At 34.5% G+C, this 24,432-nt stretch overlaps 1 long non-coding RNA gene across 1 annotated transcript; it reads right to left on the reverse strand.

Annotated features, from left to right (window-relative positions):
• Positions 1 to 17,135: 17,135 nt before the first annotated feature.
• LOC128172850 (uncharacterized) lies at positions 17,136 to 19,065 on the reverse strand. The gene is made up of 3 exons (XR_008242362.1): positions 17,585 to 19,065; positions 17,451 to 17,495; positions 17,136 to 17,274 (listed from the first exon to the last, which is right to left on the reverse strand). It is a non-coding gene; the product is annotated as an uncharacterized LOC128172850 (long non-coding RNA).
• Positions 19,066 to 24,432: the final 5,367 nt, after the last annotated feature.

The following is a 24,432-nucleotide window of genomic DNA, read 5'->3' on the forward strand; positions in this document are numbered from 1 at the left end:
GGCGGTAAGATTTTACAATTGATTTTTTTGGCAAGCGCTTGGATGTCATGTTTTTCATCAGAAAGTCGATTCAAAATATTAAATTAAATGCTCAAATTTCTATTATCTTTCAGATTTCGCTTTTGACTTGAGTGGTCACACGGCAAGATTTTAAGAAAATTGATATCAAAAGTTGGATGAAAAATTGGACTGTATGTCTGCACCTTTGCACTATAATCTGTTACTTTGATTTGATTCAAGCAAAAAATTCAGAATTAAAATATACATCTGTCATTGAATATTTTTAAAACAAACTTTTACTTACTGTATCTGATGTTTGTTTTTCCTCAACCTCAGCTGCTCTGCATGATTCCAAAGCCACATCTGTGATAGCCTTTCCTACTTTTGCTGCATGGTTTCGTATGAATGGTTCTGATGGTGGAGGAATGTTGCATTGCCCAAGAAAATTCACAAGATGTGTTGGGCCCATGCCTACATGAATCATTCCTGCATAAGTGTAAACATTTTGTTTTGTCCCCCGCCGCAACGCGGAGCGGGGACATAGAAATGCCTGGCGTCCGTGCTTCCGTGTGTCTGTCCGTCACACGTTTTTGTAAGCGCTCTCATGCCTACAAATTTTCGTCAAGTTTGAAAATCAGCATTGGTCGATACTTTTTGTTAGAGTTATGAGACTTTGACCACAATAATTACTCCGTTTTATCCAAAAATTGACCTTGTAAGCGCTCTCAGGCCTACAAATTTTGACGGATTTTCATTAAATTTATACCAAATGTTTATACCACTAATACCTTTGTCAAGTTCCTAATTCAGCCTTGGTCGATGCTAGTATACTGCTTGACCGGCGGGAGACCCAGGAATTCTTTCCTTGTAAATTTAAATTCAATTCAAGAGCTGTTTGTGCATTATCATGATTAAAAATGCACATATGTATTACATATATTTTTTTTCAATCTTGTTTATGATTTTCCTCATGCATGTTTACATAAATACATGTATGTACAGCATCATGATTCGTCTGATCTGACTGATCATCATTGTACAGTTAATCAATGGCCTTGGCCTTAATCATCATTAGTATTTCTACTTGCGTGGTAAGTTGGTTTGTGTTAAAACATAATTATCTAAATACCTAATATACATATTCCATATATCGGTATATATTTTTCGTCAAAAGCTGGGTTTTTTTAAAAACCTATACTCGTACTGTACATGTACAGCTGAATGTGAGCATACGTAATGACTGGGTAACGTGTTCTACAGTAGACGTGTTCACTTGTCAATCTGTCTCTGATTTTTAGTGTTATGTGTCGTTTTTAAATTAAATCAACTCAATTTTATCAATTCAATACTTAGTCTGATAAATACATGTACAGACCATACCGCTTCCAAATAAAAGCAACATAGGCCTAGGTTGTACATATTTATCGTGTTCATGGACTTTAACTTATTTACTGAGGTAACTTATAGTACGGAAAGGGCGAATTTGGACGAAAAACAATTTCATGACAATCCTTTCCGAACCCATCTTCGTTAGCCAAGTGTTTTCCGTCCACTCTGCTCCTTGTGAGGAGGGGTGCAGATCAGAAACCCTTGAGTTGGAAAGATGCTCCAAACCTTATGCATACACATTTGTAATTCATTATTGGGATTTTCAAAAAAGACGACACAATGCAACTAGGCCTGCAGAATAAATAATGTTTTACGTCACAACCGAAAGCACAATTTTGACTGGTCAATATAAAAGAGGCCTCAAGTGCACTCGTCTCTACACCAAAATGTTACATACATGTACAGGTAAATTGGTATTTCAACGATGAATACGATCGTATATAATTAAATGCAGTAAGGCTCTAACTGACTTGTTTTAGCGCACATAATGCATGATTTTATAAATAATACATATCAATAATATTTTACCCAATGTTTCTGGGGAGGGGCTCAATGATCTGGCACCACATCTTTAAGAATTAAAAAATAATTTCAAATTGACTAAAATATTTCCCAGAGCAGCTTTGGTGTTTATGTCGAAGGCTCCAGTAGGTCCCCTCTTCCCTGTCTCGACGGGTATACGGCGCTGCAGTTGGTGCACTGTACGTGAAGTACGGAGCCTAGGCCATATCTTCTTTTACGCACAGTGTCTTTTAAATGAAGGAGGGGGGTGCATAAATAACAAAACAGCTGTTTTGAAAGATACCCCAGCTTCACAATGCGCCGTCCTTCTCTCCACTCCGTCTTGGTTTCCACGCATATACAACGTTACATCTTCCTCATCAGCAGGTTCAGACGGCAATGTTTAAAAATAATTATGGTCATTAGAAGTTACCGGTATTTGCTTTTGCTTTCGAAAATATGTACCTCGATTGGAATTTCTTGACTGCACCCCCTGGAACCTCCCGTGGTAGTCTCGTAGACGCAGCATCTCATTTACATGTAGCCTATACTGATCGTCTGCACTTGTTTACAAACAGCGTCGTTAAAACGCATGAAAATTTGCATCTCGTAAACGTTTGACTTACGCGAGGATTTCCGAAGTGATTGTTTTCGGATACTGTTTTGTACTACCTTATTGTTACTTTGAAAATAGTCAGATTTTAAACGGTAGGAAACAATTGAAACATTTTTTTGTAGTGGTACATGTATGTATTCCTACGCAAGAGTTTACTATGGTATCGTTCAACCAGACGATCGGTGGTTTCCGTAAATCTTGGACAAGCAGAGAATTTCCCTTACTTGTCGGAGATTAACGGACACGGCCAAGCGTCTGGTTGAACGAAGCTAGAGTTCAATATTGCTTAGATCCATACAATTTTCCAGAAATATTTCGATTACTTATACGTACGTTGTTGGAATTATTATGTCTCCCCTTTCAAAGGGGAGACATATTGTTTTTGTCGACTTTCTTATTCTTCTTCTTCTTATTAAGGTCTTCCGTTCCAACGGAAGACCTTATTGTTATTGCTTTGTTTCTTTTTAGGGTCTTCCGTTTTCAACGGAAGACCCTCTTGTTATTCTATTGTTTTTTTTTATTATTATTATTCTTCTTGTTTTTCCTTCTGACTTCTTTTTTGCTTTATATCTCAAAAACTATTCAACCAATTTGCAAGAAATTTTCAGGGATTATTTTAATTTCTTGTCCCTTGAAGCCTTCAAACTTTTAGTCATTAAGTCACTTCCGGTTTCTAGTTACATAATTTTAAAAATTTTCAAAAAGTGATTTTGTCCAGCATTTTTCTCGTAAACGGTTGTTTATAAAGACTTGAAATTTTCTGTGATTGTAAATCTGCGGATTGAATTATAGCAAATGTACAGAAAAAATTATTTTGTCACTTCCGGTCGAAACCGGAAGTGAAACAAATTTTTCGAAAAAATGAATTTTCTGATCAAATCAAAAACGAATATGTGTTTTGTAGAGCTTATTAAGCTGAATCCAACACTGAAAGCCGTTTTAAAATCGGACGATGCATAACAGAGATATCGGGGTTTAAAAATTGATTTTTCCGGAAATTTTGATTCCGCTTCCTTGGTTTAAAAAATAGCGTAATTTTCAAAATAAAATTAACTCGTACCATAAATAATTGTTAAGTCGTACTGTAACACATTCGGATTTTTTTGTTAAGTCGTTCTTGAAATCGGAAATGTTTTTGTTAAGTCGTACTTAAAATCATTCGTATTTTGTTAAGTCGTACCAGGAATAATTCGATTTTTTCATCTTTTTATTTTCGTTACTCTTGTTGTTGGTTTAAGAGCTCTGCTTCTGACAGGAACTTCCAGCTTTACTTCTTACATTAACGGAAGACCCACTCGTTGCTTTGCAACGAGCTTTGCTCTAGTTCCCTTTTATTATTTTTTTTTTTTCTTACGCTTTTTTGTACAAGCGATTTCTTGAAAATGGCTTGACCGATTTTCGTGAAAATTTCAGATCTTGTAGATATTGATAAAAACCTTATATATAATTTTTTATTTTAATGACGTCATTTCCGTTCGGGAGATATTGACGTTTTAGTGATTTTTAGAGGGTCATTTTGTCCTGCTATCTCCTCCTAAACGAAAAAAGATATTGAATTTAAATTTTCAGGGATTGTAGACAAAAGATTGTAGATGTGTTTAAAGGCATTTATGGTTGTCTGGCTTCAAAGGCGTCGAAGCTCGCCTGGACCCGAAAATCGAGTTTGAAAAAACGACGTAATTTTTAATGGTTTTCGTTCTTTATCTCCTTTCCTGAAAATATTTTACTATAACATATAGAGCAAATAAAATTTATATTTACAAGATCTTTCGTTTGATAACAAGAAAAAGGGGCTGGTCCCTCAATTTAGGGGCCAAAAGGGCTCTAAAGTCTTTCTTCCATAGCCCTTTACTGAGAAATATTTTGTTATATGTTAAAGAAGCAAAAATGTTCATCTTTCACTAATAAAACTATACATTATAAAATTTTTATTCTGCGTTACGTAATTAGGGGTTTTAAGGGGCCAGAAGTCCAAAACTTCGATCGATTATATCTCAAAAAGGACAAATATTTTGAAAAGCAATATAGAATAAAAGATGCTTAGAATGATGTTTTAAACAATATTCAATCATAAAAGTTTCGTTATCTGGCCCCAATAAGGAGATTAGGGGTCGGACCCTAAAATGTCCTATCCCAGAAAGCTCTAAAACGGCAAAGAATTTCTAAACACTTGTTGAGTAAAATATGTTTAATATCAAAAGAACTTTCGTATGATGCCAAGAAAAAGGGGCTGGCACTTCAATTTAGGGGCCAAAACGGCTCTAAAGTCTTTCTTTCATAGCACTTTACTGAGAAATATTTTGTAATATGTTTAAGAAGCAAAAATGTTCATCTTTCACTAAAAAAACTATACATTATAAAATTTTTATTATGCGTTACGTAATTACGGGTTTCAAGGGGCCAGAAGTCCAAAACTTCGATCGAATATATCTCAAAAAGGACAAATATTTTGAAAAGCAATATAGAATAAAAGATGCTTAGAATGATGTTTTAAACAATATTCAATCATAAAAGTTTCGTTATCTGGCCCCATTAAGGAGATTAGGGGTCGGCCCCTAAAACGTCCTATGCCAGATAGCTCAAAAACGGCAAAGAATTTCTAAACACATGTTGAACAAAATATGTTTAATATCAAAAGAACTTTCGTATGATGCCAAGAAAAAGGGGCTAGCCCTTCAATTTAGGGGCCAAAAGGGCTCTAAAGTCTTTCTTCCATAGCACTTTACTGAGAAATGTTTTGTAATATGTTTAAGAAGCAAAAATGTTCATCTTTCACTAATAAAACTATACATTATAAAATTTGTATCATGCGTTACGTAATTAGGGGTTTCAAGGGGCCAGAAGTCCAAAACTTCGATCGATTATATCTCAAAAAGGACAAATATTTTGAAAAGCAATATAGAATAAAAGATGCTTAAAATGATGTTTTAAACAATATTCAATCATAAAAGTTTCGTTATCTGGCCCCAATAAGGAGATTAGGGGTCGACCCCTAAAACGTCCTATCCCAGATAGCTCAAAAACGGCAAAGAATTTCTAAACACTTGTTGAACAAAATATGTTTAATATCAAAAGAACTTTCGTATGATGCCAAGAAAAAGGGGCTGGCCCTTCAATTTAGGGACCAAAAGGGCTTCTTCCATAGCACTTTACTGAAAAATATTTTGTTATATGTTTAGGAAGCAATATATTCATCTCACATTTATTTAACAATATATTATAATTATTTTTATCATGTGCTCCGTATTAAGGGGTTTTTAATGGGTTTTAAGGGGCCAGAAGTACAAAACGTTGATAACATACCTCAAACAGAACAAATATTTTAAAAAGCATCATTTTGAAAATCAATATAGAATAAAATGCTGAGAATGATGTTCCTAACAAAATTCAACCATCAATTTTTTTATTGTTGCCCCGATAAGGAGATTACGGGTCAAATATCAAAGTCAAGGTCATATAACCTACGAAAAATCGCACGGAAGACCTCCTCGTTGCTCGCAACGAGATCGTGTCTAGTTCTTCTTATTCTTCTTATTCTTCTTCATCCAAATTTGTCCAAGCCGTAACTTAAATACCCTTTGACATTGAGACTTCAAACTTGGAACATAGGTAGATGGTATTAAGAAGGAGTGCACGCCCCCAAAATTTTTGACCTTGACCTATTTTCTTTTTCAAGGTCAAGCGTTTTATAAAAAAAGAGAGTTTGGACTATAACACAAGATTCCTTACACATACAAACTTTTAACTTGTATCATAGATAGATGGTATATAGTCCAGTTAAACCTTACCAAAATTTTTGACCTTGACCTTAAAATTTTATTTCAAGGTCAAATCAGAAAAAACTTCATTGTTCACCTCCTAAATATTCTTTGACAGAAGGACTTCAAACTTTACACAAAGAACAATTATAATACACTGAGGTGTACTATTGATAAACATTTGACCTTGTTTTACTCAAGGTCAACTTGAGAAAAAATAATTAAATTTTGTCTGGGTGGTAACTTAGATACCTTTTGACATTAAGGCTTCAAACTTGGAACGTAGGTAGATGGTATTGAGAAGAAGTGCACGCCATCAAAATTTTTGACCTTGACCTATTATCTTCTTCAAGGTCAAGCGTTTTATAAAAAATATAGTCCGGACCATAACACAAGACTCCTTAATCATACAATCTTTTAACTTGTATCATACATAGATGGTATATAGTCCAGTTCAACCTTACCAAAATTTTTGACCTTGACCTAAAAATTTTATTTCAAGGTCAAATTAGAAAAAACTTCATTGTTCACCTCCTAAATATTCTTTGACAGAAGGACTTCAAACTTTACACAAAGAACAATTATAATACACTGAGGTGAACTATTGATAAACATTTGACCTTGACCTTGTTTTACTCAAGGTCAACTTGAGAAAAATAATTAAATTTTGTCTGGGTGGTAACTTGGATACCTTTTGACATTAAGGCTTCAAACTTGGAACATAGGTAGATGGTATTGAGAAGGAGTGCACACCTCCATAATTTTTTACCTTGACCAATATTGTGTCTCAAGTTAATTCATTTTCCAAACTGTATCATATCTGGATGATATCTAACATATAGCTGACTTCATTCTTTTTCACTTATTAAATTTGCCCCATATTACAATCCTTGGGGAGAAGGGGAGACATGTGTTTTTTTTGTATAAAAAAACAATACCCACTAGTTAGTATCTTGAAATATTACACGACATGATTCCTATGGGGTTTTCTCGAAATTCTGTTCGGAAGAGTCCGAGTATTTATATTATTAAATATGTGTGTAAATCAAATAAATATATGAAACCACTTGCCATGCATTTATCGTTGATTCTTAAATAATAATTGATAAAATCAACTCCCGTCAGTACTTCAGTACTTTGATTGATCTTGCAATGGGTCGCAGAAAAATTAAAACTTCAGCTTTGTCATTTCCAAAATCGTTGTGAGTAGCTTTTAGTCATCGTTCCCATGCTTGCTCCCGACAGTGTTGGTGTTAATGGTCTCCTTATCAGTTCATGTACTGTGGGACACATTACGGCTAGCAGTCTCACTTGGGGTGGCAATTAGGAATTGCACTCGAGGGTGAATGGTTGAAGTAGTACTGGGAACCACTGAGATTGATTGACTGACGACCTTCTCACTGCTACTGTCAGTGCTGGGAACCATAGAGACCGGGGGAGTGACTACCTTCTCACTGCTACTGTTGAAAAATGTCGTGTTGAAAATCTATGAAATTGGTCCTCTAGTGGTCTCCCATAATTGGCAGCAAGTTTTCCATTATCCTTCTGCAAAAATGTATTAACAATTGGCATCATTTCAGATCTGGACCATCCATAACTTCATCTAATGCATGCATATGTTGAACATGACTGTCTGCAACTATTCCATCTCTGGAAGGAGTATGATCTGGACCATCCATAACTTCATCTGATGCATGCACATGTTGAACATGACTGTCTGCAACTATTCCATCTATGGAAGGAGTATAATCTGGAGTATGATCTGGTATGATATTCTAAGGAATATATAGCAAATCAATTTTTGTACAGGACGACACTAATTCAATTTTGCACCAAATAATGCTTCTTAACAGCCTTTTCCACGGAAATATGGATAACAGAAATTTTTAACCATGATATTTTTGTCATTTTAGTAGAAAAGAACATTTTTGTAAAAAAAAATTCAACATGAAAAATGCAGCTCATATTGCTTTAAATTTGCCTACGCTAATTTGTCACAGGCGTAATGTATGTCACTGGATAAGGAAAATTTATATATTACTATATTACTAAAGTTTAACACGTGTGTGGTGTATTTTCCTAGTAATGGGAGCAATTGTACAACCATGTAAATGCAATCGTCCCCCATGGATACAAACAGAGCGTGCATGAGGATAGGAAAAAACGAAATATTTTAGTTCAGATGGTTTTTTAACAAGATAATATTTGGTCTTTAAATAACATGTTTATTTTTGGGAGTTGATTTTTAATCAACTCTCCTATGCAGTCACGCGGACAAACCGAAAGTGAAACAGTGTTTGGACCTCAGCACAAATCATTGCTCCTGGCAAGACTTAGTTCTTGAAAATAATTGATGAATTCGATGTAATGTATGCTAAAGCATTGTTTTTCAAGGAAACTTTTTTACAAATACCTTAAAAATAGTCAGATTTTAAATGGTACGAACAATTTAAATATTTTTTGTAGTCGTATGTATTCCTACGCCAGAGTTCAACATAGTCTCGTTCAACTCGACGCTCGGCTGTCTCCGTAAACCCTTGTCGGAGATTTACGGTGTCAGCCGAGCGTTTGGTTGAACGAGACTAGAGTTCAATATTGCTTGGATCCATACAATTTTCGAGCAATATTTCTACTACTGATACATAGTTTGATTGAATTAATTTTATCTTTAAATATTATTTAACATGATTCATATGGAGGTTTCTCGACATTCTAGTCGAAAAAATTCACAAATTCATATTATAAAATATGCGTAATTCAAATTAGAAACTACGTATACATGTACTTGTCATGCAAAATAACATCATTGATTTTAAAATAAATAAACATCGACAAAATCAACTCCCGTCAGTTCTTCAGTACTTTGATTAAATAATGCATATCCACGCACAGTATTTTCATTTCGCGAGGGGATGCTCCGCTTTGCGATGCCCTTGTATTTATCATCAATTGACGTGTTACTCTCAGTGCATGGCAACAGTACAGAAAATGTGTCGCCACGGTCTCTTGAGACAGCAGGTAAAAGGCAATCCGTTTTGATCTGCATATCTATTTATGAACAATACAACAGCTTCTCACCTCAGCACAATGAACCTCAATTTCTAAATAAAAATATTTATCATTTGAGTAAATATATCTTTGAATAAATATTATGTTTTTTTTTAAATACGCTACAAGTACCTTTAGTGGCTCGACATCGGGACCGGTGTATGATAAAAATTACCCCCTCCTCAACCAGAAAAAGACAGAGATTAATGTAGAGGAATCCATACTTACTACACTTCGGTAAATTATATATAAAAGGATATACTCATGCTTTCACTTTCGTATATTCCCGTTTTGGAAAGATAGATTTACTCAACGACAAATCGTTTGAGAGTACTGGAGAATGACTTACATTAAGTTTGCTGGTTTAACTAGAGGTACTGTGAGCAAGCTCACAATTAATACCCCCCGCTAAGAAAAAAATCATAACGCGTGTATTTTTGCTATTACAGAAAATATTGGATGAATCTATTTCACTGTCCATTTTCTATAAATAACAACTGCTTTATTTTTAAAACTGTTAATTTTTAGCTTCTAATATTTCCATTAATACAAGACATGACACAGACAGAATTTAGCTTTTTTGAAACAATGACCTTGAACTTTCTCAATTGACCTTGGGTCAAGGTCATGACACACCCTTTAATCATAAGCAATCTTTGTGTGAAGTAAGAACTTCCAATGTTTCCCCACAAGAAAGATATGCACCGGACACGAATTTTGCATTTTTTTTGCCAGTGACCTTGCCCGAATGACCTTGGGTCAAGGTCATGACACACCTTTAGATCATAAGCAAACTTTGTGTGAAGTAAGAACTTCCAATGTTTCCCCATAAGAAAGATATGGACCGGACACGAATTTTGCACTTTTTTTGCCAGTGACCTTGACCTTGCCCGAATGACCTTGGGTCAAGGTCATGAAACACCCTTAGGTCATAAGCAATCTTTGTGTGAAGTAAGAACTTCCAATATTTCTCCATAAGAAAGATATGGACCAGACACGAATTTTGCACTTTTTCTGCCAGTGACTTTGACCTTGCCCGAATGACCTTGGGTCAAGGTCATGACACACCCTTAAGTCATAAGCAATCTTTGTGTGAAGTAAGAACTTCCAATATTTCTCCATAAGAAAGATATGGACTGGACACGAATTTTGCACTTTTTCTGCCAGTGACCTTGACCTTGCCCGAATGACCTTGGGTCAAGGTCATGACACACCTTTAGGTCATAAGGAATCTTTGTGTGAAGTAAGAACTTCCAATGTTTCTCCATAAGAAAGAAATGGACCGGACAGGTTTGCACAGACAGACGGACAGACGGACAAGGTGATTCCTATATACCCCCCCAAACTTTTTTTGCGGGGGGTATAATAATACAATAAATTTTGAAAAGAGCCTTGTGGTATTTTGTTAGTTTTGTTTTTCTGTCTGGGAGAATTTTGAAAAACTGATATGGAACCGCCTTATATCGATCTGTACAATATTGTTGACATATTCGCGCGTAAATCTTGTTGGACAGCGGGTATTTGTCCACATGTAGACAGGTTATAGGGCGTCCCACTCTATAAATCACTGATACTGGCTTGTTGACTCACAAAAAGGGCAAATACAAAAGCTGAAAAATGTGACTGATTGGGGTTTGTTGGTATTTCTTTTCTTTAATCGTCTTAACTGAATTTGTTTCATCTCCCATATCCCTGAATCCTACTAGTAAGAGATTGTCACGTGATCTCACAATGTTAATGCTTTGTTGAATTGACATTTCATTAAGACTTACGCCTTTTCAGCCTTCCTGTGGTATTTGTAGTGTCTGCCTCTACATACATCCAGTTAAAAACCCAAATCCTGAGTTTTGGTCGATTAAACTCTTGAACAAAATAAGCAGCTGTTGAAAAGGTAGAATGACCATACCTGAATTTGCCTTGAGGTGTTCTTGTGTACAGGTTAAGACAAGATAATGCATCCTTCCTATTGACGATTCGTTAGATATTAAGTGTAATATTTGTTTGGTCAGTGAGAAATTTCTGTTTTGTTTCTGTAATTTATATGTAGTTAATACTCTTTATTGTTTGTAGCTGTATCAACATATTGAAATGCACTTATTTGGCCAATTTAATATAAACATAAATATTAGAATGTATGCATAGAATTTTGTTAGTTTAAATTCAGTGTTTACGTTCAGTTCTGTTTGTTGAAGGTGTACATGTAGTAATATAGTTGGCACACTTTTCTTTGGTTTCGTTTCTTTAGAGGAATTAAAGAGTAAGAAAAGTGAAACTACACAATCATTTCCTAGATTACAAAAGAAGTGGGTCCACTGCCTCCCCTACTTACCGCTTCTTAAGGTAAAAAAAAAAAAGGAATCAAGATTATTAGTTTGCAAGAATTATTGGCACGACTATTTACCCAACAACGCAAGATGATGTGTGCACGGAACAACATAGTGTGCACAACACTGAATTTGTTACCGAATCCATGTTCAAAAAATTCATGGTTGATCAAAATTCGGCTATGATGGCCATGAAGATATCATTTGACGCAATAAAAAACTTGATTCAGGTGCAAGCAGAATCGGCAGATGACAGTGATTCTAAATTGGTTGGAAAACAAAATACAACAAGAAAGGCCGACAACGTTTCTAATAACGCGGCAAAAAGGCCAAGATAAGACATGGGCGGACATGACGTAGAAGTAAACAAAATTGGCGGCTCGGATAAACATGAAGATTCCTTCGCTGTTTCCAACAACATTGTTAAGAAAAAAAACTTCCGATGCCGTGACAATTAATTTGGAAGACTTGGTAAATAAGCTGTTTGTCAACAAAATAGAGGATTCGGAGTAAAATGACTTGTTTTATTGTCTGATGTCATGACGTCAGGCATATCTAAAGTTTAAAAGTTACCATCTCCCAAACAGTGCCGGCAACAAGAGCAAGCAATATCAAGATTTTTCATAAAAAGATATATCGATGCAAGTTTAATGTGTCATTATTTAAAGTACCGATCAGACCCAACTTAAGAGAAAGTAAAACCCAACTAAACCCTGGGTTTACTTTCTGGGTTTACCTCAGGTTTACTACAGTGGACCCAGAGTAAACCCAAAATAAACTCAGAGTGGACACAGAGAGTAACCTAGTTAGAATTATACCCCTTAAAACAGATGCTAACTGTGTATTCGGAATACACGAGGGGCAGAAATTACAGGCAGTAGATGGTAAAATAAAAGACGGGTCTGCTTCACACGTCAGTGCATACTGTTGACCTCAAAAGCAATATCCAAGTAAACCCGGAGTAGACCAAAATTTTCATAAAGTAAACGCAAAGTAAGCCAAAAAAGTAAACCTGGGGTTTACTCTGGTGTTCGGTTGGGTCTGATCGGTACTGTACATTTACAATTGATTGAAATGTAACATGCGTTAAAATGAGCAATAGTGAGCAAGTGTTTTCGGTAAAAGGGAGATTTCCCGTGCACGTGTGTAACCCTGATTTAAAAATAGATGTGCCATATTTCAAATGTGGAAAGAAAATGTGGGGGGGGGGGGGGGGTTATCGCAACAAGTTGTTACATATCGTTTTTTAAGGTATAATGTAAGTAATAATTGATGATGGATTATCATTCTTAAAAAAGAATCATCAGTATTGATCAGAACAGTTATAGATTCACATAACTGGAATATTTTTTTGAGGAACTAAATCGCCAAAGCGGGATGTGCCCCGGTTTTTTTTTTATCAATTCGGCGATTTTAACCATCTTGTAAAGGGTACACAAATCGCATGTCGTGCAACCGATTGAAAGAAAATAAAATAATGATGACAAAATTAAAATTGCAGATACTTTTGTTTCCCTCTATGAGAATGACTGGACTGATATTATTTCATCTCAGGCCTTGTCATCGCTTCATGAGAAGAAATATAACAAACCAATGCTTATACCACTTGTTGAGGATGTCAAAAAACTGAACATTTATTTGGACACAGAAGCAAAAAGGGTGTGCTTGTAAGTCAAAGAAAATCCCCATCTCTATGCAGAGTTAGCCCAATTTTGCCTTGCTCAAGTAATACTGTTTAACAGAAGAAGAAGTGGGGAAGCAGAGCGTATGACATTGTCAGCATTCTCAGAAGCTATCAAAACTGGCAGTGGGAAACCGGATACTGTTGTGTTAAGTACACTCAATGCATTTGAAAAGACTCTATGCCATTCACACCTCAGAGTGGAAAATAAAGGGTAAACGAGGGAGGAAAGTGCCAATTAAACCGAAATGGCCTGGTCACAATGAAGTACATTACAGAGGCTATATATTATTATTTTGACATACAGACGAATATGAGAGAGAGAGAGAGAGTGTTAAAACTTTAATTGCACTTCATAATAAAAACGATAATAAATGATGTTAAAGCTATACACGCTATAATTTACGTCAATTTTGAATGACAGTGAAAACGCATGTGTTTGTCTACTTATAAAAGTTATCCTTAATCTGTAAATTACAAGGGTGAATTCCATCTCGTTACAAAGATATAGATTTTTAATTGTTTATTTTCCTGCCACCTTTTCATGAATATTGATGAAGGAAGAGCAAACCGACCTCATTGCGCATGTCTGCGGAGAACTAGGTGGTCGTTATTGTTTGCCTAATTAAATATCCAACTTGATTTTTAATATGCTTAACAGTTGTTAATTTGAAATACATACATGTATAATGAGTAAAATACGTTTGTCATTCACGATACCCTTACTTCTGCATTAACACTTATAGGATCTATAAATAGCACATAGGGGAAAAACACAGGCCTACGTCATTTTTTAAAGGAAGTATTCATATCTACTCACAGGCTTTTATTTTTTTCTTTTGTTTGTACTCGTATATCGGACAAATTTATGCTTTACTGAAAATATCCTTTCCTTTGTGAAACTATCACAATTATGAAGATGTTGACCCTTCACCAGTTTTGGTATGATAGGTTAAATTTAGCTGTCGATATCACGTGATAGATTGATATTCACGAGGAGGCATTACTTTCCTGGCAGGAAAATAAGTATTTTTTATTGTTTAATATTTGATATATTTATTACATGATCGAATTGAGCATTATAATTAACAGCATAAAGGTAACTTTTATTAGTAATCAAACACATACCTTTTCCCCTTTATTCAAAATTGACGCAAATTATAGCGTGTATAGCTTTAACAAATGAACAAAAAACACAAAAAAATAATTCCACACGTTTAGGGTAACAGATAGCGACAAGGTGGTAGACAATGGAGTCATAGTTGAAATCTCTAACAAAGGAAAGGTTGACTTAGAATGTGATACGTATTGTGTAATTTAAAGGGGCATGGTCACGATTTTGGTCAAATTTATTTTTCTTGTTTTATTATTCGCAATACATTTTTGCAATGCATTTCTAATGATAAAATGAAATTTGGGTGCCAGTCGTTGAGTTTGAAGCAAGATACAGGGCTCACAATTCTTCGTGATGTAAACAAGGCTCGTGCCCTGTTTTTGTTTACATAGGTTCAACATACCAGTAAAATCTTTTTCAAGCTGGTTTGTCTATATTATTATTCATTTAAAGCATAATTGAACAGTTCCTAACGATTAATACATTCATTTTAGGTCTAAAACTGGAATTTTCATTTCAACATTCATAATGTAAACAAAAGTTGTGTTTACTTTGCAAAGAATTGCAAGCTCTGTAACTCGCTTATAACTCATCAAATGACACTCAAATTTCAGTTGCCTATTAAAAATGCCTTACTGAAGCATTGTAAACATTAAAATCAAAAAAATAATTTTTGAAAAATATCGTGAGCATGCCCCTTTTAAAAAAAGTCAAATCATTTGTAATTAAAATAAAAAAATAAATACGACAGAGTAATGATATTCACCAAAAAACATCAGTAGCTCTGCAAACCACCTGCCCATTTAGTATATTTCGTAGCGTGCTTGATTCTGATAAAATCTTGCACAAAAAGTACAAAAGACATTATCAGTATTGCGTGTCAGGCAGGTGATATTCAGATCAAATAACCCAGAGCCGTGTATACGTAACCAAATAAAGTATGTGATCATTGTGCAATTGGTTGATTGTTAACACCCCCCCCCCAAAAAAAAGTACTAAATTAGAAAATGTTATTATTAATTGTAGTGTTTTGATGTGTTTTTTATTGTTGTCTTTGTTTTTTTTAATGTCGAAACAAACGATAATCTATTTTAACCATTATTTATTTGTGAAATAAACACCTGAGGAATCAAAAGTTTTCCCGTTTCTTTGCATTATTATTTCCTCAACTTGATCGGTGCAGAGTCTCTTGAAGTGTTCTATGTCATTACATTCACCATGAATCATAAATTGTTTCACCGTAAAATCTAAAACAAGTCGATTGGTTTGACACTCTATCTGGACGACCTGTGCATTTACTGGACATGCACGTACGTAAGGATTGGTCGCTATCCCCATTATGTTATTACATACACACGGGGGAGTGTGTTGAGACAGATTCATCCTAAGAAATATAACAATGATTGTGAAAATCATCATTAATGGCAATTACACGTCGTAAAGATCATCTATTGAAACCAAAGGTAGAGCTAGAATAGTCTGCCACCAATTTTATACCGGTGTCATTCGATTTTGATATTTGACTTTCCACATTGTCTATATTATAAACTCAATATATGACATTTACTCGCGTGCCCCTATCACTCAATTAGATAACAATACCCCATTGGTTTCTGTACCTTTATGACCTAAATATTGTTAGGGAAAAAGAAAACTTATTAACCCCTACATCAATGATACTCTGACTTTTGCTTAAAAAAGCACAACCCGACAGTTTGACTAGCAGTTGAGAGAGAGAGAGAGAGAGAGAGAGAGAGAGAGAGAGAGAGAGAGAGAAACTCAGAGGTTCCATACACTATTAGACAATCTACTATTGTTTCGTTAAATAAGTACCACTTCAATATTTTATAAGTTAGACATAATTCTATTACAAACTTCTTTTATGATTTAGAGAAAAAAAAACCGCGTGGGGGGGGGGGTACCCTTTGGTGTCGTCAACCAAAGTGAAAAAATAAAAATAAATAAAACGACTACATTAATTTTTTGTGTAGGGTGGATCCTCCGAATCCCTCTTTTTGTTGTTTACCGTATTCCCCCTCCCCCAGCATTCATGCTCGTTTCGTTCATTATTCTTTTTAGCCAATCAATTTTACAGCATAATTCAGTCTTTAAAAAAAACGGATATAAAAAATGAAAGATTTGGAAAACTTCACCTTATTTCCTGATCGGAATTGTTATCCCAATGGCAAGGTCAGTAATTTTTTAATTCGTTTTACTTATGACTATAATATTACTCCTGTTTATAATAAGAATATCAATACACTTTTTTAAATCATTAATTGACTTATTTCTTACATACACAAAACTTTCAGTGTCAGGTATTAATACATCATGTGAAAAAGGAAAATTTCTTGAACATATATAATTAAAACATGATGGAATAAATTGAAAGAATAAAACCATGCAAAACCAATTATTAATCAGATAAATATAAGTTTTAAAAAAGATAAACATAATTACTTTGATTACTGAATGATTGGTGTTCCTGAAGGTCTGGCTGTTAGTCTGAGTAGTGGGAGAGGGGGTGGTGAGGGGTAGTAGGTTCCTTACCTAAGAAGTGAAAGGGGGGGGGGGTGTCTGACACAAGTAGTATTACAGGTGGGGGCGAAGGTAGTATGTGAACTAGCCTGAGTAGTGAGGGGGGGGGGGTAGTGTGTGTGCTGACCTTAGAAAGGACAATGAAACAATGTTCACGAGACTGGGAATAGATTGATGTTTGTGATTATGCTAGGGGGTGAATACTCAAGTGCATAACAGGGTAGTAACCAGGGGTTGGATTAACACGCGTGTCCGTTCACTGTCAATCGTTACGCTCGTCGAGGTTGAACGATGAGGGATTGTATCTGAAGTAAACGAACAACTAGAAACAATATACATGAGCAAAAATACCAAAGTACTATCCTTCGGCGTTTGTAATGTAACAAGAAAAAAACAAGAAAACAAACAAAACGAATAAATAACAAGAACACGAATAAATCACAATGTTAATACAAAACCAACTTAACAAACAATGACTTACATTCATCGGACTCCTGGTCCCGCATTCTTGGAGTGATAAAATGCACTGAAAATAAAACAGAATCATAAATATTTCACCAAGAAATACATGACCGTATTATCGTTTCGACAACATGTAATGCAACCGCTATTTACCTGGCGGGCACACAGCACGGCCGTTAATTAACCGACAGTTCGTGTCCATGTTGGTCCGATCGAGCTGGTCAGAAAATGAAATTTTCGAAGTTACATTCCTTGTAGTCAGCAGTATTTTACGATATTGCGATTGGTCGAGATTGCTTCAATCTGACAGGGGGCGGTGTTTTTTCACGCAGTAGAGTTCCTCAGGATAAACCACCTGTTAAAGAATGAAAGAAAAGATAGACAGAAAAAACATTCCTTGTAACTAGCAGCATTTTCTACAAATTTACAATTGGTCGAGATTGCTTCAAACTGACAGAAGGTGGAATTTTCTCACGCAACCGTGTCCCTTAGGTTAAAACATGATAGAGAATGAAAGAAAAAGATAGATAGAAAAATATTCACGTTCAGGCATCTTTACTCAGACATTTACGTTCAGGTATCTTTACTCAAGCGACAACGAGATTTAAATCTACCCAATCTCCGTATCATTACTCAAACAACACCGATATTCAAATCTAGCCGATCTCAGTTCATAGTTTCCTCTCTGTATATTTAAAAGGATACCTTTCACTCCATATCAATTTTCTTTTACTACGCTCGGGTAATCAATCTACTCCATTTTCATTCATAGGATCGTGTCCTTACTCTAACCCTGTTTTAAAAGTACACGTTCAGTTTTACTACACTCAGGTCTCCTTTCCCTTTCCTCTTTGTTAAGGTCAATGACAAATACTTGCTTTTGTCATCTCTATACAATACCCCGTTGTGTTTTAGTGGTCTACATATATCGGGTCGGGTGACCACCCCCCCCCACCCCCCTACAATACCCATTGTGTTGTGGGGTTAAAAATCTTCATTGTCTTGTGGGGTTATAAATCTCCATTGTCTTGTGGGGTTATAAATCTCCATTGTCTTGGGGGGTTAAAAATCTTAGGGGGAGAGGTGGGACAGGTGGGGCAGGTGCCCTATCATATCGTGCGTGTATACTGTTCTATCGTGCGTTAATCCTATCCTTTCGTGCGTGTATACTGTTCTATCGTGCGCTAATCCTATCCTATCGTGCGTGAATCCTATCCTATCGTTTATCTTGTAAAAAATAACGTTGCGGGTACTGTTTATATATATGTATATATATATATACACAATTTTGCAGCGGCCTTTAAATTTTAGCTTTAAGAGTTTTTATTTGTTAAAAATGAATGTAGTTTTTAATGCTTACAAAGGTACATAATACAATACATACTTTTTATATTTTTTTTAAATAAAAGTTTAGTTCTTTAATCAGATTACATAAATATCAGTAGCTAAATTATTGCTAACTGTTTCAAGTATTGCTTGTACTTCTAATTTTAATTCATGAAATAACCTTGCAGATCGGAGACGTTGCCAAGATAACTAAATCTCGCAGGGAGATTCAGATTTCCTCAGAAAACCGGACCGCGAACTTAACACTCTGGGGAACGATCGGAGAAGACTCATGTATCGAAGCAGAATCAACTTATAACATCATTGCCATTAAGGCAGAAAATGAATTCCGAGGTCAACTGGCCTTCAACTCCACCCCTTCTACTATATTTGAAGTAATTGTTCTTCTAACATTATATATATATATATATATATATATATATATATATATATATATATATATATATATATATATATATATATATATATATGAATACTTTATGGAGGCTTTGAATACTCAAAAGTAGTCATAACTAATATTTCTTTTGATAAATCTAAAATACGTCAAAGAATATAGTAAAGATATTTCATTAAAAAAAAACCTTAGTGTTATAGCATTGCTTCTTTTTCTTTATCGTTTTTAGAATCTTTCGTTTTTAACGGAAGGCTCTTATTTTTTTTGTTTTATTATTATAATTACTATTATCATAATTATTATTTTCATAAGTGCTTTTGTGCGGTTTCCTTTTATTCATATTCTTATTATTCTTTTTATTTTTTTCCAACTCAAATATTTCAAAAACGCTTGCATCGATTGCTTTTAAATTTACAGGTTTTATGTGTATCTAAAAGATCTCTATGAATTGAAAAAATTATTTGATGACATCATCAAATTCGTCAGATATTGACGTTTTTCACGTTTTAAAAAGTGATTTTGTCCGGAGCTATTCTCATTTTTGACTTGAACTAAAGCTATGAAATTAATAGAAAAGGTAGAACTATCATTTTACTTATGACATAAGACTGGAAACTAAATTCGGACACTTCCGGTCGAAACCGACAGCAAAATCATTTTTTTAAATTTTCATGTTTTTTAATTTTAAAAATTAAACAAACGTATCTTACGGTAATTTACATGCTGATTACGAAACTGAAAACCGTTTTTAAATCGGACAATGCACTACAGCGATATTAGACGTTAAAAATTGATTTTTCCGGAAATTTTAATTCCGCGTTTTTGGTTAAGAAAGTAGTGTTAAGTTCTTGGTTAACTCGTAAATTAACTCGTACCTAAAATTTTAAAATATATTTATCTTGTTGATAAGTAATCTTTATCTTAATTGCCGATCTCGATTTTCTTTATAATCTTGTCAATCAAATATAAAAAAAATTAAATTTATCGTAATATAGTACCCCCTGACTCATATATTTAAATTTGTACTATTGTAGAAAATAGAAAACGCCCCAGAAAAAGAGGAGGAATTTCGAGGAGGTGTGGAATCCGTCTCTTTCGAAAGGTATATGTAATGCATAATTAATATTAATATATGGTTTAAAATTTATTTCCACTTATACCCATTCTTATTGTTGTTAGGTTTACATTTTTGTTTACCAACTGGTATTTATAGATACAATTGAAAGGTTATTGAAATTGTTTTCGTATAATTTAAGATTTATATATCACCATAATCATAAAGCATCAAAATCTAACGCAGTAATGTATTTGCTTTAAAAGAAAGTAAATGAAATAAAAGTTAAGTTGAAAATAATTCACTAAAACAAAATAGCATTCAAGTTTTCAAAGGAATTTCTTCTTTTTTCCAATTTTATATCAGAAATCATTTCATGTAATTTCAAATTCTTATTTTAGCAATCTCATCGAGGTTAATGGCACAATCCTAAATGTGTCATCATCGCAACTTAAACAAATATTCCCCACCAATACTTTTGAAAAGGTACAGATAGAGGAGAAGAGAAAATAAAACAATGTGTCAGAAATGTGAGTAACTTTTAAAAAATATACAAAAATAATATTGCACCCACTGCTGAAACATAAATTGTACTAATGCACCTTGTTTCTGATATATGACATTATACAAAATGTTTAATTACTCTTTCTTTTTATTGCAGACAACTGATCAAGAAACCAAAATCAGAATAAATAAATACAGGTCACATAAAAAGAGACCTCAGAGAGAGACACAGAGAGAGAGAGAAAGAGAGAGAGAGAGAGAGAGAGAGAGAGAGAGAGAGAGAGAAAGCATGGTCACCAATAACTATCACAATTCTGCATGGTCTTTTTTAGGTATTGTTATTTGAGATTGAATTGTAATAGTGTGTTCTGTTATTGTCAGTTTTCTTACCATTTGAGCATAATCCAATAAAGGAAATCACCTTTACTTTGAAGCCTTTGGGGTTGTTACTAGCGGTATAAATCTCCAGATTAAAGACTGCATAGTAAGTGTATTTATATATATTTTAAATATTTCCCTCTATAATGTCGAATGGAAATCTCCGGAAAGGAGATCAACCGCGTGATCAAAGGGCCAATTAGAAAAAATAAAGTAACTATTAACTTCTACAGGGAAGATATTTATATACACCGAATTAGATGGATAACGCCTATGTATTACTCAAACAGAACATATGCGATTTTTGCTCCAATATATTTGATTTCACCGTGAGAAAATGTGAATAAGATTAAGTCACGTGACTTTTAACGTCATACGATTGGCCAATCGGGTCAATTATACTTTTTTTCTACTATGGAATGTGTAGTAGAGTTACATGTAGGAGTTATAACTCTTACTGGCATTGTATAATAAAAGATGGTTGAATAAAAGTCTCAAGCCGCTGCGAGAAACATGTTGGGTTTTTTGAAGGAAAACCCCGCAGTGTTATCTAATTAATGACAAAACTGTCGAGTCTAAGGGTATATATGAAATTTAAAAAAGTAAATTCTTTCTTGAATATAATGTATATTTTATTCACTATCTTCCAACGGAAGACCTTTCTATTATTGTGCGGGTTAAGATTATTCTTATTTTTCTTTTTTTTTTCTTCCTAGACGCGAACTTTGAGGCTTCATATCGTGCTCATTTCTGAACGGTTTTTGCTCAAATTTTTAGGGCTAATGGAGTTTACAAAACACTATCTTCATCAATTCATAAAAGTTGGAATTCCCTTTCCGTTAACGACTTATTCCCCTTTTAAAAATTTTTAGGGCCTTTGGTTTCCAGACAAAGGCTCCGAGACTATGATAGCAGGGAATGGGAATCCAACGAATTTGAATAACAAAGACATTGAAGTTGTATACATCGGTTTTTGTTTTTGGATTACGTTCCTTATTTAGGAAAAGGTAGGGGGTCAAAAAACAGGATTCCAAAAAGTGCAAAAATTTAGACATATTTTCCTTTATATCTTTTTAACGAAAAATATTTTGTTGAGACATGTAGAATAAAAGTTGTGCAGAAAATCAAGGGCTTTCATTTGACACCAATAAAAAAGGGCTGGCCCCTTAAATTAAGGGCCAATAGCCCCGAAAAGTTTTTGCTTAATAACTCAAAAACGGTTAGGATTTTGATATGGATGTCGCTGGAAAAGTTGTTTGTTGGAATCTCATAAAGGTCGTAACAATATTCTTTTGTAAGTGATTTGTGTAGTATGAGTGTAAAAAGCTTTACATGTTCACATGTACCTGTTTTCATTTGACAAGTTAACGAAAGTCTTTGTGCGTACAACTGGCATAAAGTTGCCGCAGAAAGTATGCTGGTTTATACAGGAGGCATTAATTTATAAGAATTTTTTTTTTGTTGGAGTACATGCTTTTTTTAGGAGTTTAAGTCATTGTTGTTAAGTTCTTATAGTGCACAATCATTAAAAACGGCAATTGGAAAACAAAACATTATTTTTCTTTTCTATTTAACCACAAAATATGGAATTAAAAAACTCTATGCATTACATTTTATTTATTAACTCCATGCATTTAAAATCTACCTTGAATCAGAGCTGTGTGTGTGTGTGTACCATTACGTAAGCTCTCCCTCGCCCGCGGCCGAGAAAATCGGTCACCATGCTCGCGGCAATAGCGGTCAGCGGTTATCTAATACACGAGAGCTGTGTCTCTCATATACATGTATGAGTTTATTTAGCCGCGAACTCGATAATTGGTTTCGTTTTGATTACACATAATTTTTTATGGATTAAACAATTGGGTGTCAATTAAGAAATCGTTCAGTTAAATAATAAAAGCAATGTCATTCTCAATCTAAAGCAATAATAGACACAGATCAATTGTGGGTTTTAAGTTTAAAATAAATAACTTCTATTTGATAGAGTATGGTCATTATACTGCAAACTTTTCAAATCTTCCTGGGTTCTGAACTGTGCCTGTCTGTGCGTTGTATATGTACCTTTACGTAATATATCCTTCGCCCACGGCCGATAAGATCAGCCACGGCTGCACTACCTAACGGTAATTAAGCGGTTACTTAATACACAAGATTCTCACACCGCGACGCACACTTACATGCATATGAACATCTTTGAGTTAATATAGCCGTAAAAACAGGAACTGTTTTAATTTAATGCTATAAAAGTTTGTCCATCTTGTATTTATTCAATTGAACATTTGAGTGTAAATAATAATTCATGAGCGATATTACTCCAAATCGTAAACATCGTAAGACATAAATTAATGGTTAGTTTGTTTATATTTTAAAAACTGCACAAATAATGTTTTAAACCAACCCCCCCCCCCCCACACACACACACACAAATAGTAAACCTTTAAATGATGATCATCCCTCGCACATGGCTGAGGAGAACCGGCGCGAGTGGACAAGTAATCCACGGTCGGTTCGTGTTCTTCTACATATACCGTATCACGCGTTCATGTTTCATATTTTGCACGGCCACGACTATATTTTATTATGTTTTCAACTATTATATTCGTTTAAGATGAAAAGATAAATTCATTAAACTTGTACAGTTGATTAAGCATTGATTTTTAAATAGCGTACAAGGTAGTTTAAAAATCAAATTATAATCAAAGTTCCATGTAACATGTTTGCGGTAGGTGCTAGCACGATAAAAAAAATGTCCTGAATTGAGGCATTCGATGATTTAAAAAAAAAAAATTCACATGAATTTTAAACAACTTTAGAATAGATTCTATCGGTCACATATTAATCACTTCTGTAGTTTTTCTACACGGTCGTTCGTTTCTTTGTAGAAGCGAACTCATTGCTCCCCCCCCCTCCCCCCCCCCCCCCGCCCCGCCCCGCTGGCAGGAGCTCGCGCTGGAATTTTTTAATTGTCAAAACGATATCAAGATCTATCGAAAATCATTTTGGTGGCTTCTTCACATGTGTAACATTTTGTTTCACTTTCTCACCCGTTTGTTTATTCGGACAGTCTGTGTAAATTCAATCGCCACGTGCGACAGAGAATCTTCAGCGCACACAGCTCGGAACATATATAACCCCAGGTCATCAATTGTTATATAATTGAGTAACAGTTGGAATGGTGCTTTTACATAAAATAATAAATAATAAAATCATCCAGAAAAAAGTTACCGTAACTCAATAGTCAATACCAAAAATAAAATGCGTATGATTGCAAACTGAAATCGGTTTTTCAGTATTCGGCGGGATTTGATTTTTCTGCTAACATTA

This window comes from Crassostrea angulata, chromosome 2 (assembly GCF_025612915.1).
Source record: "Crassostrea angulata isolate pt1a10 chromosome 2, ASM2561291v2, whole genome shotgun sequence".
Lineage (NCBI taxonomy): Eukaryota > Metazoa > Mollusca > Bivalvia > Ostreida > Ostreidae > Magallana > Magallana angulata.